General features: G+C 32.7%; 1 long non-coding RNA gene across 1 annotated transcript; it reads left to right on the top strand.

Moving 5' to 3' along the window:
* The first annotated feature begins 2645 nt into the window (after nt 1-2645).
* On the top strand, nt 2646-6802 carry LOC134722236 (uncharacterized). The gene is made up of 3 exons (XR_010107977.1): nt 2646-2775; nt 6232-6276; nt 6702-6802. It is a non-coding gene; the product is annotated as an uncharacterized LOC134722236 (long non-coding RNA).
* Nucleotides 6803-19946: the final 13144 nt, after the last annotated feature.

Here is a 19946-nt window from a genome sequence, read left to right as displayed (position 1 = left end):
AGGAACTTGAAAGCTCCATATTAAATGAGAGATTATGCTTTTTCTATCCAAGCCTGCAAACAAAAAAAGGAACAGATTACTCTAAATCAGCATTAGTTGGAATACGTGCAGCAATATCCCGTCATCTCACATCTCCACCATACAACCGTAATGTTAATTTAATGAAAGATAATGCCTTCATGACATCAAATCATGTAATAACGGGAATGATAAAAACCCTAAAGAGAGCCGGCAAAGATGTTACGGTACACAAAAAACCTGTAGCTGAAGGAGACATACAGCGTTTATATTCAAGTGGGGTTTTCAACACAGATTCACCAGCAACACTACAAAACAAAGTATTCTGGGACTTAATGTTGAATTTTGGAAGACGAGGCCAGGAAGGGTTAAATAGTTTGACAAAGTCATCTTTTGGTAAGTTCAAGGATGACAGGGACCATACATATTATAAAATGACATACAATGGGGCAAATAAAACTCACCATGGCGTTGATTCCCATGAAAACCGTCAAGAGGTGCGTATGTATGAAAAATCAGGAGATGAAAACTGTCCAGTGGCAAGTTTTGATTTTTATGTATCTAAATTGAGTCCTAAATGTAATGCGCTGTTTCAACAGCCATTGCTTTATCCAAAACCAAATTGCTGGTATGCTAATCAAGCCATGGGAAAAAACAAATTGAGTCAAATGATGCCAAGGATTTCAAATGAAGCAGGCCTTTCCTACAGATACACCAACCATTGTATAAAAGCTACCGTTGGTACTGGGCTGAAACGCGCCGGGGTCGATGATTTAACTATCATGTCAGTTACGGGTCATAGAAACATTAAATCGTTAGAAAGTTATGTTGCTGGACCGTCAGATGCACAAAGGCGTGCCCTCTCATCAACTCTACAGGGTGTAGCTACCGCAAGTAACAGTAATGAATCTGTGTCAAAGGGCCCCTCCTGCCAAGTCTCAAATCATGTCAGTACAATATATAGGAATCCTCTGTCCGACATGAGTATTTTCACAAACGCTACAATAACCGGGGGAACATTTACTATAAATTTAGTTAGTAAAGACTTACCCGATTCTCCAGTACGTCCACCGCCATTGACAAGTTAAACTGACTGAAAAACGCGGCCTGAAATGTGCGTGTCAGCTGAACTGTTGACCTCAAAGGAAAAGACGTTGATTTATAACGTTTCTGTTATTTTGTGACTCAAACATTGTTTTAGTTAATAAATTTGTTAATTTCTGTTTTAATTTAGAATTTTAAAATTATTACAACTTTGCAAAATTAAACTGGTTTGAACTAGTTGAATAAAAATCAACAGGGAGGTTGATGGAAGAGCCTACACACATACTGTAACCTTATACACAGCAAACATAGAAATTACCGTAAATGTCCTAATCAGAATCGAAATAATTGATGGCAGCTATACTTTATTGTATTTTTAACATGGGTAGGCATTATATTCGTGTTATTTTAGCCCTCGCTATCGCTCTGGCAAAAATAATCACGAATATAATGCCTACCCATGTTAAAAATATAATAAAGTATAGCTGCCATCAATTATTTCTTAAGTATGTAATCTTTATTCATCTAGTTTTTTAAAATTCCTATGCGCAATTTTCCATTCTCAGTGTATGTTTCAAATTGTTTATTTCATTGTTTCAAGGTGTTTAATCTCGGTGTGTATTAAAAAGTTTTTTTCATAAAGGCAACAGTAGTATACATCTGTTGAAAAGTCATAAAACGAGTGAGAGAAAATTAATGAGGGTTACAAACTAAAACCAAGGGAACACAAAAACTATAAGAGGAAACAACGAAATAACAGAAACACTGAACCTTAGTGTATTTTACTTAAGTTGTTTTATCTCAGGATGTGTAATTAGTTCATTAATCTCCATATGCATTTTTTTTTTAAAGATAACAGCAAAAATATTTTTTTGGAGAGTTTTAAGGAGAACGTTTGTGCAGGATGAAAAAAAATCATACAATTCTAAGTATCTCGTATTACGGGAAGTCATTACAAATGTCAACAATTAATTTAATTCTTGTCTTCAATTTTGTTTTGTATTATATAACATTAGTACCGTTAATGCTGATAATTATCATTAAAGCTATGACGTCGACAGACCACTTTCGCGATTTGGATTTATGATCAAAGAAGGACATATTAATTTACAGTTTTGTTGGACAAGATTTGAAGTGCAATGATGCTTGAACAATAGTTTGTTACATTAGGGAAACACTGTCTCACTGTTAGTAGTTCAGCTTCATTAATCTTGTAATGGATTATTCTGTATAGTAATTAAATTCTATGGATTTAAACCCAACACTAAGGACATAACCTTAAGACAAAATTAATAGTATTGCTTGATATATTTATTCAGGTGCTTTTAACGCAGATTTGCAGCATCATTTTTAATTTAATTTGTTTGTTTCTAGTGAAAAAAAAAGAAGTTCTGATACATCAACAGAAAATGAACCAAGTTGAGACAATAATCATAGTTTATGTCTGTATCCTAGTTTTATCTGCCTATTCTCTGAGAGAAGGCCATTACATACAGTGGAAGGCATATACGTTTCACAGTAACACAAGGACTATAGGACACGATAACTCACGTTCGGTAGTGCATTGCATGATCAAATGCTTTGTTACAACTGCTTGTCTTGCAGCAAAATTTGACAAAACAAATGGAGATTGTGAATTTCACCAAGTATATAACGTACATACACCTATTATGGTGGTGAATGAAAACAGCAGTATTGTCGTTGTAAAGAGTGGTAAGTCGGTAAAATTTATTAATATTTTAACTTTTTGACTTAATTTAAAATATAAAACGTCTACAATAAGTCGTACATGCACTATGACATAGGTAGGTTATTAGTACAATGCATGAAATTCCTTTATTACCAAAAAATATACCGAACTCCAAGGTACATTAAAAAAGGCGAAAATTTAAAAAAACTGACAAAATAAAAAATTATCAACCAACGGAAGAAAACAGCGATAACTGTTTTAGAGTTTTTTCTTTTGTATGCTTAGTTTTTTCATACAAAACCTTGCTTTATTCGAATAAAGCTTAAACAAGGAATATTCCTCATCCATCTAAAACCTTAAATATGTATGTCGTATCTGTTTTCATATTCACATTACAAAATCAAATCCAACATTGGAAAAATCAGAAGTAGAACTGTAAGCTTTCTACGAATTTTAATTACAAATATATACTGACCGGCTTTAGAAACGCAACACTAGATTATTTTTGTGTTATTTTTGAATGAATGTGCCCCAGTCAAAAGCGATGACTGCATGTTACAAACACCAAAATAATTGTCAGAAAGGTCAACAAATTCTGTCTGACATGTTTTGGGTTCTGTTTTACACCTTCTGGTTTTGCATTTGTTCAACCCATCAATTGGTTTTGGCAATTATGCGGTTGGAACTTGAGGGCTTTTAAGGTTTTCCTTCAGTCGATTCTTTGGCAATTCAGTTGATGGGAAACATTTATGGCATGACTTTGTACTCAATGGCACTCGGCATTTTGATTAGCAGTTGACGTTGCGGCCGTAAACATGTCTGGCAAATGACGTTGCGTAATCAAATTCTGATGACGTTTCATCGTCACTAAACGTTTATCTGTTCATTGATGGTCAGCAACAAATCTTGTCTACTTGTATCGTTGTCGGAAGGACACTAAGACGAGGCTCTGAAGTCATACAGTATGGTTACAGCACGTTTATGTTTTAATGTTTGCAGTATTTTAAGGGGTAGTTCAGTTTTTTGTTTCTCAGTCTTGGTATAATAGAGATGCAACATTTTTAAACTGGTTTATGTGAGGCAAAAAGTAAAATCACAAAAATACTGAATTCAGAGGAAAATCAATTGTGAAACAATCTTTCATTGGTCCAAAATTTCGCTTTAAGAAACTCGTGCGACTTCAAAAATTCGGTATGTTCAATAACCACAGGTAAGTCAGATTTTGATTTTTTGTACGGAGAAAGAAGTATGATAAGCATGTAAAGTAGTTGTAAGAAAATCAAACAAGATTTGGTTAAAATCTTTCAACAAAATGAGTGTTGCGTTTCTAAAGTCGTTCAGTATAATATAACCACTTACACTGACAGAAAAGCCCCAAAAAACTGATATATCTCAATCCAATGAATTAATGAGGGATGCACATCTGGTGCAGGAAACTCGGATTAGAATTTGAAACTGTTTGTATTGCTGCCACCGAGTCGTTACTTCTTTATGTACACTGTAACTCCTTGTGGCTACCATGCCCAGAAGCTTTAAAGATTACTTTGGTACTGGCACAAAAACACGGATATTTTAGAATTGAAATACATTTTGCTGTTTTACAGTTTTGTAAATTATTCGGGTATGAAGAATATAAATGTATCTGCCTCATGGAAAAGCTCTGATTGCCTTTTGTTTTTTTGTTAGATTTTATCAAGTTTTCAACGCTTGTTTGATATCCCCCCTTATATTCTCAAGAGACATTTATTATAAAAATGCGCAGTAAAATGTTGCTAAGCAATAAATTTAAATAAAACACTTAATTGCCCGAAATAAAAATATATTACAAAATAATATGGTATTAAGAAATAAAGATTTGCTGAGAAAACAAGTTTCAAAGTTCATGCATTCGTAAAGTCTATTGAAATTTATTCAATAATCAGAGGTTACTATATTGACTGTCTGCTTTCAAAACTGTTGTTTTGCCATTTTAATTTTGCATCGTCTTATTAAAAAGAGTATCACATTGTTATCAAATTTACCGAATGTCCATCATGTTCATGCCACACTTATTCGTCAGTCTGACGTTGATCGAAAACCCTTTCTTATGCGTAGGCTACATACAAAACATTAAAATAGTGAAAGAGAAAAAGTATACTTGATTAGTTACCAGATCATAGATATTTAAAAAATATCCACATATGATTCTTCTGTTGCCCTTTCCAATGAAACTTAAACAGTTCAAAATAATGTTATTTCTGTCTTTCACTGGAAAGAAGCTGAATATATCAAGGTGAAAATGAATATTCTAACATGACGTTGTTCAAAAAATTTGATACCACACTCGTGGTAAAAGATGAATAAATTGTTTTGGCTGTTCCGATTGAACTCCCACATGCTATATGTTTTTTTTATGAATGATTTACACGACTTCATAGAACGATGACGTAAGAATATATGCATTTTACCGGGGAAAAAACATGCGTGTAAATAAAAAATTATCACACTAAGGAAACGTAAACAACCAATGATAAAATATGTTATTAACAATTTATTTTTTATACATATAAGACAAATTAGTAAAATTATCATCTAAATTCACCCAAACAAATCCGAAAACGTTATTGTAAAGAATTTAAGAATGTCACTAATTCAATTTGCTCATGTCTGTTACGACAAATTAATAGTGCATTCATTTAAGGGAACGGCAAATAGTTGTCTTCATCTAGAGCGCTTCGATCCACAAGAATTGCCGTATTTGTCGATCGTGGTAAAATATTAGGCATAAATGGCCAACCCGTGGTCAAATAAGTATAAATTCAAGCCCCAATGAATTATTTCGTAAAAAAAAAATGAGTTCAAAAAGGAGATGTCATAGCCAGAAAAAAGGATGATTCAAAGATAGAAATAAATAAAAGCACTTCACAGGAAACTAACTTATTCACACTGATGACATTGTAAAACTGTTCTTTCTGATTTTTTTGTGAAGTTGAATTGTTGTCAATTTAAGTGGAGAACAAAATAAAACATAATAACACTATACAATCCATCCATATTGGAGATATATTTGAGCTGGGAGAAAACAAAATATAAAAAGAATTAAAGCTTTTCATTTGTTAAAATTGAGAATGGAAATGGGGAATGTGTCAAAGAGACAAAAACCCAAACATATAAAAACAACAGCAGTCATGTTAGTTTGCCATGACTAAAAAATAATAATATCATTTTCCTTTCTTTATAACATTTACGTTACAGTATATCTAATAATTGAAAAACATAACGACTATATTTCATTCTGCCTTATTGCACAAACTATTTGATAAAGTCTGTTATTTTTTTTTATATATTAAAAAAAAGCCAATCGGGGTCGTCATTTTTTTTAATTATATTTCTAAACAAAATAAAACGAGTACATCTTTTTTATCAAAGCTATTTTTCTTCTTCTAATCGACTGATAATATGATTTGAGCTATGGTTATTGATATTATTATTATTTTCAGAATTAAATGTTGATGTTTTAATTGGGAGCTGGATGAATTATGGAGGTATGATAACATGAAAAGAAAAAATAGGTTGTTTTTTTTATAAATGTGAAAATAAACTCTTCATTAATAATATTCTTTTGTTGTGATTAAACTCGTCACAAATTCAAGGATTGTGTAGGCTGGACACGCTTTTCGTTTACATAAGACTCATCTGTGACGCTCGATTTGGCAATAGGCCAAAAAAAGAACGAAGTTGGAGAGCAATTGTAAAAGTATGCACAACGATATACTAGTACCTCACGAAATATTTGCTTTCAATAAGATACCAATTCATATGAATTATCTGTATCAGTACCGTTGCTTATTAAATTAGTTGTCTTATTTAACACTACGATAAATTAAAAAAAAAAAAAATATTATGCTTTTTTTTAAATTTAAATGAGATGTTTATTCTGAAAAAAAAAACCTATTTTTGCTTCGTTTAGCACTAGATTGCTATACAGGGAGTAGTCATGACTACAAAGGAACACACAACAAAACAATTTCTAACAGGACATGTCAAGGATGGAACACAAATTACCCACATACCGTCAACGAAAAGCCAGTGAATCAAGATGACCACTCCACAAATTACTGTCGTGCCTCGTCATCTGATGGCCTGTTATGGTGTTACACAACAGACACAGACAACTATTATCGATGGGAATACTGTCCGATTATTCCATGTGAGTAGTTTGAATATGCATGTTTTGATATGCTATACGATTATAAATTACTTCTTTTTCGAAAATAAACAGTTTCTTATATCTCACACAAATGATGATATTGTATGATTGCCAAAAAAAACCCTAACAAATTGATATAATATGCTATTTGAAATCTTTCACATTTCTGAGGGACTATTTGACATTTACGGAAACTAATATTGACAAATAAGTCAACATGACCAAAATGGTAAGTTTACCCTTCTAGGAGTTATTGCCCTTTATAGTCAAATTTTAACCATTTTTCGTAAATCTTAGTAATCTTTTAGAAAAATTTTCTCCTCTAAAACTACTGGGCCAAATTAAACCTGACTTGGCCATAATAATTATTGGGTAATAATTATTGGGGTATCTAGTTTAAAAAAATATGTCCGGTGACTCGGCCAACCAACCAAGATGGCCGCCATGTCTAAAATAGATCATAGGGGTAAAATGCAGTTTTTGTTTTATAACTCAAAATCCGAAGAATAAGATAAAAGAAAGAAAATATGTCTTAGCATAAACATGCTTAAAAAGAGGGACGAACGATACCAGAGGGATAGTCAATGATCCATGTTTTATATAGATTAGACCATGGGTTTTCCGTTTGAATTGTTTTACACTAGTATTTTTTTGGTGACCCTTTATAGGTTGCTGTTTGGTGTGAGCCAAGGCCCTGCCTTGACCTATTATAGTTTACTTTTATAAATTGTTGCTTGGATGGAGAGTTGTCTCATTGGCACTCATACCACATCTTCCTATATATATCCATAGTTGATTGCAGCTTTCCTAATAGAAAGTATTGCTGACTTTTTCAGGCAATGTCCCAATCTAGCTACTGCAACGACAATTGTAATATTGTGTGTGTCTCATGTTAAATTTATTTTTTAAAATAATGTTAGTTCCTTCTATGATACTTCGTACAATTACAGCATTTCAAACTGGATAACCCCGTATACACTAAATAATGTCAACACATTGCTGCAAATATTTTATAAAAAAAATTCGTTGTTCTACTACAGAAAAACCGTCACTATCGTTATAGTGTTTTATGCACAGACATAATTTCTTTCTTTTATCTTATTTTAAAGAGAATGAGGAAATATTTAAAAATGGAACAGTGCTGCAAGTTGTCGCTGATGATTCGACTTTGCAGTTCGTATCTATATCTAGATTCCCGTTACATTTGTAAAGATTTATTTGAAATTATGTTTTATTTGAATACGTACACTTACATTAAAAATATTAAATATACTCATTTCAATAGGTTTTGCATGTGGTGTTTTTGAGTCACCGCCATCTGAACTTCCTAATACAACTTCGGCTGTTTCTATTACCAATGTTGTAGTGGTAACATTTCAGTGTTTGTCATTTACATTTGGAAAGTCTGTTGAACACTGTCCAGTGTCCTCATGTGGAAGCGATGACCAGTGGTCTTCAATGTATAATATCTCATGTACAAGTTAGTATCAGTATTTTAAAGAACACATATATATCAAGTTTGAAATCTATAAAGTAATTAAATTGCTAACGCATCGATAAAAGAGGGACGAAAGATACCAAAGGGACAGTCAAACCCACAAATCAAAAACAAACTGACAACGCCAAGGCCAAAAATAAAAAAAGACAAACAGAAAAACAGAAAAACAATAGTACACATGACACAACATAGAAAACCAAAGAACAAATATATGATTGAGAAATGATATGTCAATGTTTATCATATACACACTACCGAAAATAAGAGCGGCATACATTTAAATTATGTTCAATCGAAGTGGCTTTGGTCACTTCATACGGTTATATACTAGTTGGTTAAAACATATACTTATATGAAATACGTCAGATTATTAACTTTAACATAATTAAAAGGGAACAAATGAAATAAATTCATCTAAAATATTCTTGTAATTTTAAATCTACCAATAATTTCTACCAAACAAAATACATTTTCAAGACATATAATCAATTCATTTTAATATGAACCCAAAATAAATATCATCTTGATTATATTAGGTGAAGACTGTTACACAAAAAGCACTGAATACATTGGGAAAGTTCACTGCACTGTGTCTGGTATAACGTGTCAACATTGGAACACGGATTTACCTCAAACGGTTAACTACCGTCCCACAGACCCGAATGATTTGGCATCTAACTATTGCAGAGATCCATCATCGGATGGCCGTCCATGGTGCTATACAACAGACGAAGATGTGAGATGGGAATTCTGTCCCGTTTCACGATGCACAGAATGAAGAATGGTTTTATGAAGTTGGAGAAAATACTAAAATTGAATTGATTTTACAGGTCTAGATTGATTTTGTTAGTTTTGAGTCAGGATCGATTGACTTACTCATGTCTCAATTTTGTCGTTTTTTAAAGTAAAGGTAACAGGACACTTTGGAAATGTCTGGCGTAATATTTTTTAGTCCGGTTTCTTTTGATGAATATTGATATGTAGTAAGTCAATCATAACGGCTCTTTAAATGGGGATTAATAACACCAATGCAACGTCTTTTTTTGGAAAAAAAACATAACCCAAAATAAGATAGAAACCGTTTGAACTTGTAATGCAAAACAATAGTAAAATCTATGTACATTCTTTTAAACATACAATGAATTCATTCCTAAGGGAAAAAAGCAAGAAATATTTCTGAAACTAATGTTTACACGAGATAGACTGATATGAGCTTCTTATTGTACTTATTTAGATTTTTTTTAAATATGAATATTCGTAATGCTATACGGATTAAGGTTTATATCATTAGATCATTATATTTTTTATAAATCATACTTCATTGATAATTGTGACATTTGTTAATAGGATAAATCAAAATACCAGTAATAATCCCGTCCTCGTTGAACATTAGAAGTATACAATAATTTGATTTGGCTAGCACTTAGTAGTTATCTTAATTCTGAAATGCACACATTTCTTAATTTTCTATGTTGTATCTTGTGTACTATTAATTGTCTGTTTGTCTTTTTCTTTGTTATAAGCCATGGCGTTGTCAGTTTATTTTCGTGTGGGTGTCCCTCTTTTATCGTTAAGCCCTCTATTGTGGTTCAAAAATACCTTCCACTTGTTTCCAACAATTTTTTTTTATCATTAATTTTCACAGTTAGTATAGAGCCATTTTTGTCGAGTCTTTAACTTTTGTCGTAAAAGCGAGACATATCGATCCTGCATTCCGTCGTCGGCGTCGTCTTCGTCGTCGTTGTCGTCGTCGGCGGTGTCAATTAATATTCATTCTATGGTTAATGTTTTTGAAATTTAAATATCTTTATTAAATTAACCAGACCACAAGATACTATTTAGAAGTTAATCTTGTAAAAAAAGTATTCCGGTTTTTCTGTATTTTACTTATAAATGGACCTAGTTTTCCTGCCAAGATACATTGCATTCACTCTGTGGTTAAGTTTTTGAAATTTTGATAACTTTCTTAAACTATCCTGGATTTCCACTAAACTTGTACAGAAGCTTGTTTATGATCATTAAATAGTATCCGGAGTACATTTTGAAAACAAACCCCAGTTTTTCGGTATTTTCTAATTAATTGGCTTTGTTTTTTTATACCAGAAAGCATTACATTAACTTTATGGTTAAAGATTTTGAAATCTTAAGAACTTATTTAAACTATCCTGGATTTCTACCAAACTTGAACAAAAGCTTGTTTATGATCAAAAGGTAATAACTAAAAGGAAATTTTGTTAAAATTTCGTACCTGTTTCTTCCTATTTAACTTATAAATGGACTCAGTTTTCCTTCCAGTTAATATTATATACAGTCGGCAGTTTATTAGATTCATAAACTTTGACAGAAATTTCTGACAATGAAAACATAGTATCGAGAGGAATATCTTTTTTCCTTAATTTTTGTTGAGCCTGAGTTTAATAGCTAAAGTAGGCGAGACACCGGGTTCCGAGGAACCCTTACGATTTTTTTTCTAATAAAAAATTGTGCATATCTTTTTAGCGTGTGTTTGACCAAAAAAATGTTCTTATATTTTTTTTAAATTGGTCCATGAATTTTAAAAAGATTATCTCTCGGATATTATTTTTGAGAGATTTTGTACATGATTGTATTGCTAATATTACCCTATAGTAATCGAGAAAGTTATTATAACATTTTCACATTATCCAAAAGACATTAATTTAACTTGTTTTATCTAGCAAGCTATTTATCAACAAGGGATTTTGAAAACATATATGGTCCTTAAGATTGGTCAAAATCTCTGACAAATAATATCAGTGGGATAATCTTTGTAATTCACCAATTGGACCAATTTTACCACAAATCTTCATCAACCCAGACTTTAAAGGACATAAATGTCTTATACGATTTTTGAAGTTTATTATTTAGAAGTGAGTCTGTTTCAAATTTGTTTTTTTTTGTTTTTGGTATAAGTTTATTTTGTAAATATATTCTTTAGAAAAAAATGTGTTTCCGACAATAGTTTTTACCTTTTTTAAAGGCCTTCAAACTTGGCTTTAAATATGTTTCCGATAAGCTTTTTATGATTGTATTATTAATTAACAATCGTCGAATTCATGTCAGTTTTATCCCGTTAATACATTTTGCAATATCTACATGTAGCATTTATCTCCCTCACCCCCACCCCCCCTCCCCCACACACACACACACAATATTTAAATAATCCATTTTAATCGTGTTAGGCTTGTTTTCCTAAGCAGATTAATAAATTGTTCTAAAAGGTAGTTATTGTCTTGACTGTTGTTATCTTTTCAACTGGAGTAAGTATTTGAGTAGACAAGATTTTAATTTTACTTTCAATTATTTCATTTTTTCATAATAGTTTTGCTAAATAGTTTATACATTTGTACCTAGTAGTGTTAACGTATGCGAACCCCATTCCAATTCCCACGTTAAACAAATTGTGCCTTGACTATGTTTTTAAATCCTAACTTCCTTCTTCCTGTCCAAGTTCATATGAAGATCAGACATTGCAGCATATTTATAGATGCAACAAGATATTCTGGTGTATAGTAAAGTATTATCGGAGTTTCATCTCCATATTGAAACGTCAAATGTTCTGCATTTTAATTTTGCCATGTGCTTTGTCTATACCTTTTTATGTTCATTTCATTACATATATGACGTAGCTCTGTACTTATACATCATGTCATTGTGTTTTTGTACTAAAGTAGATGTAGATATAGGAAGATTTGGTGTGAGTGCCAATGAGACAACTCTCCATCAAAATAACAATTTAAAAAAAGTAAACCATTATGGGTCAATGTACGGCCTTCAACACGGTGCCTTGACTCGCACCGAACAACAAGCTATAAAGGGCCCCAAAATCACGAGTGTAAAACCATTCAAACTGGAAAACCAACGGTCTTATCTATATAAAAAAACGAGAAACGAGAAACACGTATATATTACATAAACAAACTACAACTACTGTACATCAGAGTATTCTTGTCTAAATTGTTTGTTAATATATTCTACTGTTTTGTTTATGTACCATTTTGTGCTTTTTTGTTACATATTTGTATGTTTTTAGGATTAAAATTATAACACAATGTTGACCACTGTATTTTGAACATTTTTACCTATTACGTCTGTTTGTTTTGTTTACGCATCGTTGCCATGTTGTCAATATAATGGAATTTGATGCGACTGTCATACAAAAGGGGCGAAAAATACCAAAAAGGACATTCAAACTCATAGATTGAAAATAAACTGACAATAATATGGCTAAAATGAAAATAACAAACAGACAAATAATAGTTTACTGACACAAAATAAAAAATTAAAGAAAAAGCAACACAAACCCCATCAAAAACTGGGGTTGATCTCAGGTACCTCGGAAGGGTAGGCAGATTCTGCTTCACATGTTGCACCCGTCGTGTTGGTCATATTATTAGAAACCCTGTAATAGTTTTATTTGGTAGGTCACATTCATAAGAAGGGAAGTGGTGGATTGTTGTAAAGATGTAAGGAACATATCCGATATCATCTGTGAAACTGATGAGTCTTATGTAGACGAAACGCGCGTCTGGTGTACTAAATTATAATCCTGGTACCTTTAATAGCTATTTACACCACTGGGTCGATGCCACTGCTGATGAAAGTTTCGTCCCCGAGGGTATCACCAGCCCGGTAAGCAACACTCGGTGTTGACATGAATATCAATAATGTGGACATTTTTGTAAATTTACTGTTTACAAAAGTTTAAAATTTTTCGAAAAACTAAGGATTTTCTTATCATAGGCATAGATTACCTAAGCCGTATTTGGTACAATTTTTGGGGATTTTGGATCCTCTATACTCTTCAACTTTGTACTTGTTTGGCTTTATAAATATTTTGATATGAGCGTCACTGATGAGTCTTATTTAAACGAAACGCGCGTCTGGCGTATTAAATTATAATCCTGGTACCTTTGATAACTATTTACACCACTGGGTCGATGCCACTGCTGGTGGACGTTTTGTTCCCGAGGGTATCACCAGCCCAGTAGTCAACACTTTGGTGTTGACATGAATATTAATAATGTGGTCATTTTTATAAATTTCCTGTTTACAAAAGTTTGAATTTTTCGAAAAACTAAGGATCCCAGGTAAAGATTACCTTAGCCGTATTTTGCACATCTTTTTTGGAATTTTGGATCTTCAATGCTCCTCCACTTTGTACTTGTTTGGCTTTATAAATATTTTGACATGAGCGTCACTGATGAGTCGTATGTAGACGAAACGCGCGTCTGGCGTACTAAATTATAAACCTGGTACCTTTGATAACTTATTATTCATTAACGGTCAACCTTCTTGTTACGGCGTCCGTAAAATATACGGGAGGATGATTTCAACTTCACCATTTGGTTAAAGGATATTGCTTACTTTTTATCTTTCTTCCTAAGACGTTCCATGACTTAACATTTCTCCTAATATCCTTTGTGTTTAAACATTAACACTTGTATATGTTAATTGTGTATACCATGAATACTCATTGATAAACAACCAAAAATATAGGAGTAATGAAATTTAAATCAGCAAAACATGCTATAGGTTAAAAACAGATATTCCATACATTAGGATAATTTGTTGCAATATCGGGAATATATCCTATATTTTCTTGAAACCCGCCAGCAACCTCACTTTACTTTGTCTAGTGATGATTTAAACAATAGGTATGGTATTATTTACAAAACGCAAAAAAAATATATCCAAAAGATATGAAATATCTATAACTAAGTATTAAAATCACCATGCAATGTTTGACCTCAATTCCTTGTCTACCTTAATTTCAACTTGTTTCTATATGCATCTACATTGCTGAACAATATTTGAGATCATAAGTTTAATAAGCAAGAAAAAAATCAATTATTGATAAAAACAAATTATTATTGTGATGAAGATTAACATATCTGCTCTAGTTCACATTGTTTATACAGATATATTGTGGCCTATGGGAGATCAGTCTAACTAATATAAATTATTGTCTCAATGATATAATGTCCAGAAAATACCTGAAATCAATGTCGAAAGAGGGACCAAAGATACCAAAGGGACAGTCAAACTCGTAAATCTAAAACAAACTGACAACGCCATGGCTAAAAATGAAAAAGACAAACAGAAAAACAATAGTACACATGACACAACATAGAAAACTAAAGAATTAACAACACGAACCACACCAAAAACTAGGGGTGATCTCAGGTGCTCCGGAAGGGTAAGCAGATCCTGCTCCACATGCGGCACCCGTCGTGTTGCTTATGTGATTACAAATCCGGTAAATAGTCTAATTCGGTAGGTCAAATTCATGAGAGGGAAGGGGATTGTAGTTACGGCGTAAGGAACATATCCGATATCATTTGTGAAACGGTTATTCCATAACGGTCAACCAACTCGTGATGGCGTCCGTAAAATTTACGAAGGGATGATTTCAACTTCACCATTTGGAACTCTTGGTTTAATAGCTTCCTTGTGAGCAGTAAACCTCTATCAAGAAAATCATGATAGGAAATACAAGCACGGGAATATCGTTTCAATTGGGAGATATATACCCCGTATGCAGGTGCTGCTGGAATGTTGCTACTTAGAAATGGAAAGTTCACAATTGGAAAGCTGAAATCATCTCTTTTGTCGAAAAGTTTTGTCTTCAACCGACCCTCATTGTCAATTTCTAGATGTAAGTCAAGATATGAAGCCGACTTAACTGTATCTGCAGTATCCTTTATCTCCAATTCGATGGGATAGATGCGATCCACATAGTCACCAAATTTTGAATTGTTTAGTGAAAGAACGTCATCTATATAGCGGAAAGTAGATTAAAGGATATTGCTAACTTCTTATCTTTCTTCCTAAGAAGTTCCTGCATGAAGTCAGCCTCATAATAATAAAGAAACAAGTCAGCAAGTAGAGGGGCACAGTTTGTTCCCATTGGGATGCCGACAGTCTGTTGAAAAACACGTCCTCCGAACGTAACAAATATGTTGTCATTCAAGAAATCAAGCATCTTGATAATATCGGTTTCAGAGAATTTTTTATTTGAATCAGAATGATTCTTTACAAAATAGGATTTATCCCTCCCTAAAACCTTTGATCTGTATTCAGTCAATCAAATGCTAGATGGTTAATTGATTAAAGTGTTTATTCAATTCCAATACAACAGGATCAAACACAAAGACATGATAGATATAAGAAGATGTGGAGTGAGTGCCAATAAGACAACTCTCCATCCAAAAAACAATTTATTAAAGTATACCACCGAACAATAAGCTACAAAGGGCCCAATAATTTCTAGTGCAAAACCACTCAAACGGGAAACAAACGGTCCAATCCATATAAATATAATGTATAGTTTCATTTCGTGAAAATGATAATTAATTGTGAATACCGGTATCTAGCTTTTACTTACAACAGCGTCAGATGTTTGTGTTTCAGTCAAATCAATTGATTCATTCTATCATACTAACAACGTAGTTTTTATCTATTTTTTATGCTATGGAATATTTCAGATATTTTTCATGTGTTGTTTTTAAAAAGGATTGACTTCAACTAAGAATACAAGCAGCAAATTTAAAAAGTTCTTGCTATGCACATATTCAGCTACATTCATAACAAAAAAACACACATCTATACTATTAAATGTAAAAACCGGGTGTTTTTTTTTCACCTAACAAACGTATAACCGAAGAAAGCTACAAGTCAAACTTATAAAAGGGATATATACTTGATAGGGTATATTGAAAATTTTACCATTTTACATCGACTTTTGTTTCAAACAATAAGCAATCAGACAAACTAATAAGTTTCGGAACTATCCGATGCGATTTCCTTTCAGTCATGTCATGTCAAATGATACCTATTACCTTATCTGTACGTTTACATCTGTGAGGTGCACCACTAAACGGTGTATTTGGAATTTGATATATACACGGTTTATAATCATAGGATTGACACTACTAAATTTTATCATTGTCACATTGTTTCCTATTGTAGTATTTTAATCAGCATGACTTCATAAAAGTACAATACGAATACTACTGAAAAATCTAGACTTTGAACATTCAACAAAAAAGTATTGATATTGAGCACGTGTATAACATGTACGATCAGATAATAGCTTATTCCAATGAGAGATCTATGCGTATTGAGATCACCGGATTTTTACGACACGGGTCACGCTAAGGTCACTTTGCATGCAGAAAATATGTCGGCGAATTACTTCCTAGAAGCAAACAATTAAAAAAAAAAAAAAAAATTATCTAAATGTGGACAAAAAGGAGAAGGTTTGGGCCCATTAAAACGTTTAATCCCGCTGCAAATGTTTGCACCTGTCCTAAGTCAGGAATCTGATGTACAGTAGTTGTCGTTTGTTTATGTAATATATACGTGTTTCTCGTTTCTCGTTTTGTTTATATAGATTAGACCGTTGGTTTTCCCGTTTGAATGTTTTGCACTCACACCACATCTTCCTATATATATAAATCAATGAATTTTTCAGAAAAAAGTATATGTACATAGGTTTTTATAAAGAAAACTATCCATTTAGTTATAAAAAACATTTGCATATTTTTTTTTCAAATTTGAGGTTACTTAAAAGAAAAGGTGTAGATACAGTTTCCAATAATTTTTGTTACTCGACATGACGTAAACACAGCTAATCGAGCTCAGAATTCAACTTTATTAGTTCTTTTCACTTTTCTGTGGAAAGACCTATTGTTTTTCTTCTGATTATTTTTTTCCGCCGAATTTTGTTCTTGCGATAAATATTTGTTTCCCAATATGTCAATTAGATATTTGGTATATGATATCGAACAGTTTATGCGCTTTTGAAATTTACCCTGCGTAACCAAATACTTTTCTTTGTAGGAGTTATCTCCCCAAACACTGTTTTCCTTGTGTCCACGACTCCTTCGCAACCGTAAAAGATTACGACAACTTTATTTTACAAAATTGCTCGTTATATCCTTCGCATGATCTGTCCTATTTTGACCGAAGCGATATGAACGCTCCATATGAGAATTATTTCCCCTTATGCAGTTGACATAAGTGATATGCATTTCTATCTTGTGAACCATATGTGATAGAGACCTAGGATCTTTTGATTTGAGGTCCTGGGTCCATAAAAATGAAAAATAGGTCAAGGTCAAAGGTCAAGGTCATATTCTAATTTTTGAATTTGGCTTATTTCCACTCATTTCCAGAAACCGTATAAAATATCGACAAATTATTTTTTCTAAATTGTTAGTTGCTACATGTCAGAACACTTAAATTTTGATTGCAAGGGTACGTTGAACGTAAATGTGAGTTGTCTCCCCTCTTGTATCTAAAAATACGCGTATTGGGATATAACACATTAACCAAATATAATTAAGACCAATGGTCTTCGACCCTGGGTTCAAAGGTGTTAATAAACCGATTCACAAATAGAGATCTCCTTGCGCTCAAATGTAATCCTTAGTGAAGTATACAGGCAACTTCATTAACAGAAACATTTACACCATTCATCAGTAATATATTATCATGCTTCGGCAAATTCACATATTTTTTTTTATGCTGAACTTAAATCATAAAATTTAATTCTATACAAATTTTATTATGTAAAGCAGAAGGAGTAAGACTATTTTTAGTGCCAATTTAACAAGCTTCATCGCCATCATCAAACTTGTTTATCATTATCATTGTGAAATTTCACTTGCATAGGGTTTATTAATATAGAGTAATTTTGGTAAGTATGGCTTATTAATTATAAGGTTCTCGAGATGTGCTTCTTTAGACATTGTTGACGATCAGTTTAATCCCATTAATCTCAATATTAAATTTATTATCCTCGATGACAGAAATGTCAACCCGACCTATTCGTGTCAAAATCTATTTGATGAACTATTTTTTTTTAAAACTGTACATGCATTAATTCTGTATTATTTGATAATCAATCACATTCACGTTGCATTTTTGCATGATAATGGGTTCTGTATGAGTGAACTTTTTTGTAGTGACTAGTGTATTGCAAGATCAATGCAATTGTGACGTCAATGTGCCTTCACGTGACATTATTTGTAAACAAACCGGCTCCTCATGTAACATATGTCTAAATTATACATTTAAAGTGAAACCAATCTTTCAATCACTATTTTATGCTATTTATGTGTCTGTTTTTAGCTTTGCATATCAGTCTAAATAAGTCATTATTTAAAGGTGGGAACGGAGTGGTCTTGAGCCCGAAATCCTGAAATTATAAATATGAAATCCCGAGGTCCTGAATTTACAAAATATCATCCCGACATCCCTAAATTGAAAAAAGACATCACGGATCCTGAAAGGGTCAATAGAACAAGGGTTTTTAGGTCAGGTTTGTACGCATGAAATCTCTATTCTAAAATGCCAGTGATAGAAAGATAAACAGATGAGCAACTGCCTAGGGCCAAGTAAAAGAGGGGGAAAAGCCAGTTTTAGTACTATTTAGCAGAACGATCAACAGATGCTAAGACAGACCCAGGGGTGGCAAAAATGTAGTTGATTATATAGGAAATCATCAATTGATGAGTGGGCAACCCTCTGGGCAGTCAGAGCCCCAACCCTTTATGGAAAGTTCTGGATCAGCCACTGAGATTTGCTGGTTTTCTTTGAATACTGTGGATTCATTAATATTCGTTGGATACCAATTTTCGTGGATTTCGTGGGTACAGCAGAACCACGAAATTAAATGTTCAACCAATACAAAATTTTATATAAGTTTATATATACAGACCCAGCAAAACAACGAAATTAAATATCCACGAACATGCAAGACTTTCTTAATCCACAAAAATTGGTACCAACGAAAATAAATGAATCCACAGTATATACCTTAAAATATCACCAACTCTGACTGAGCACACAGTTTGATTCATTTTAGCCCATTAGCTGGGCTCACTCACTAAAAATTTTCATTACGGTTCACTGGCAAATATTTAATGATATTCATGTGAAGATAAGCTGATAATCTATACATGTGTGTGAGGAGAAGTTATCAAGCTTGCTTTCGTCTGTAAAAAATGTCATAGGCCAAGTTATGGAGATGAAAAAGCCAGTAACAGAACAATGGACATGATCAGGTTTTCTTCGTATAGATCCCTTACAATTTTACCCACTGAGGACACAATTTGATTCACATTAGCTCATTAGTTGCACTCACACGCCATGAACTTCATTGCAGCTCACTGGCTATATATATATGTAGAAAAGCTGATAACAGGTACATACATGAGGGTGTTAATGCTCTTTACTGTCAGGCGTCAAATAGTCATTCTCAGCTACTTTTAGCTTCAAATTGGTTAAAATTTAACTGGATTAGTCAAAATATCCTTAAGGTGATTTGACAGATGCCTCAAATAATTATCATTACTGTTATTTTTGGAAAACAAATAGCGTGATTTGTCAAATTTAGCTGATTTTTTTTCGTCTAAAAAAAAAGGGTACATTTTATCGACATGTCTAAAAATTACCGTTTAATTTTAATTTGGCAAAAATAC

This window comes from Mytilus trossulus, chromosome 1 (genome assembly GCF_036588685.1).
Source record: "Mytilus trossulus isolate FHL-02 chromosome 1, PNRI_Mtr1.1.1.hap1, whole genome shotgun sequence".
In the NCBI taxonomy this organism is placed as follows: Eukaryota; Metazoa; Mollusca; class Bivalvia; order Mytilida; family Mytilidae; genus Mytilus; species Mytilus trossulus.
The sequence above is the reverse complement of the archived record's forward strand: the minus strand, read 5'-3'. Positions and strand labels throughout refer to the sequence as shown.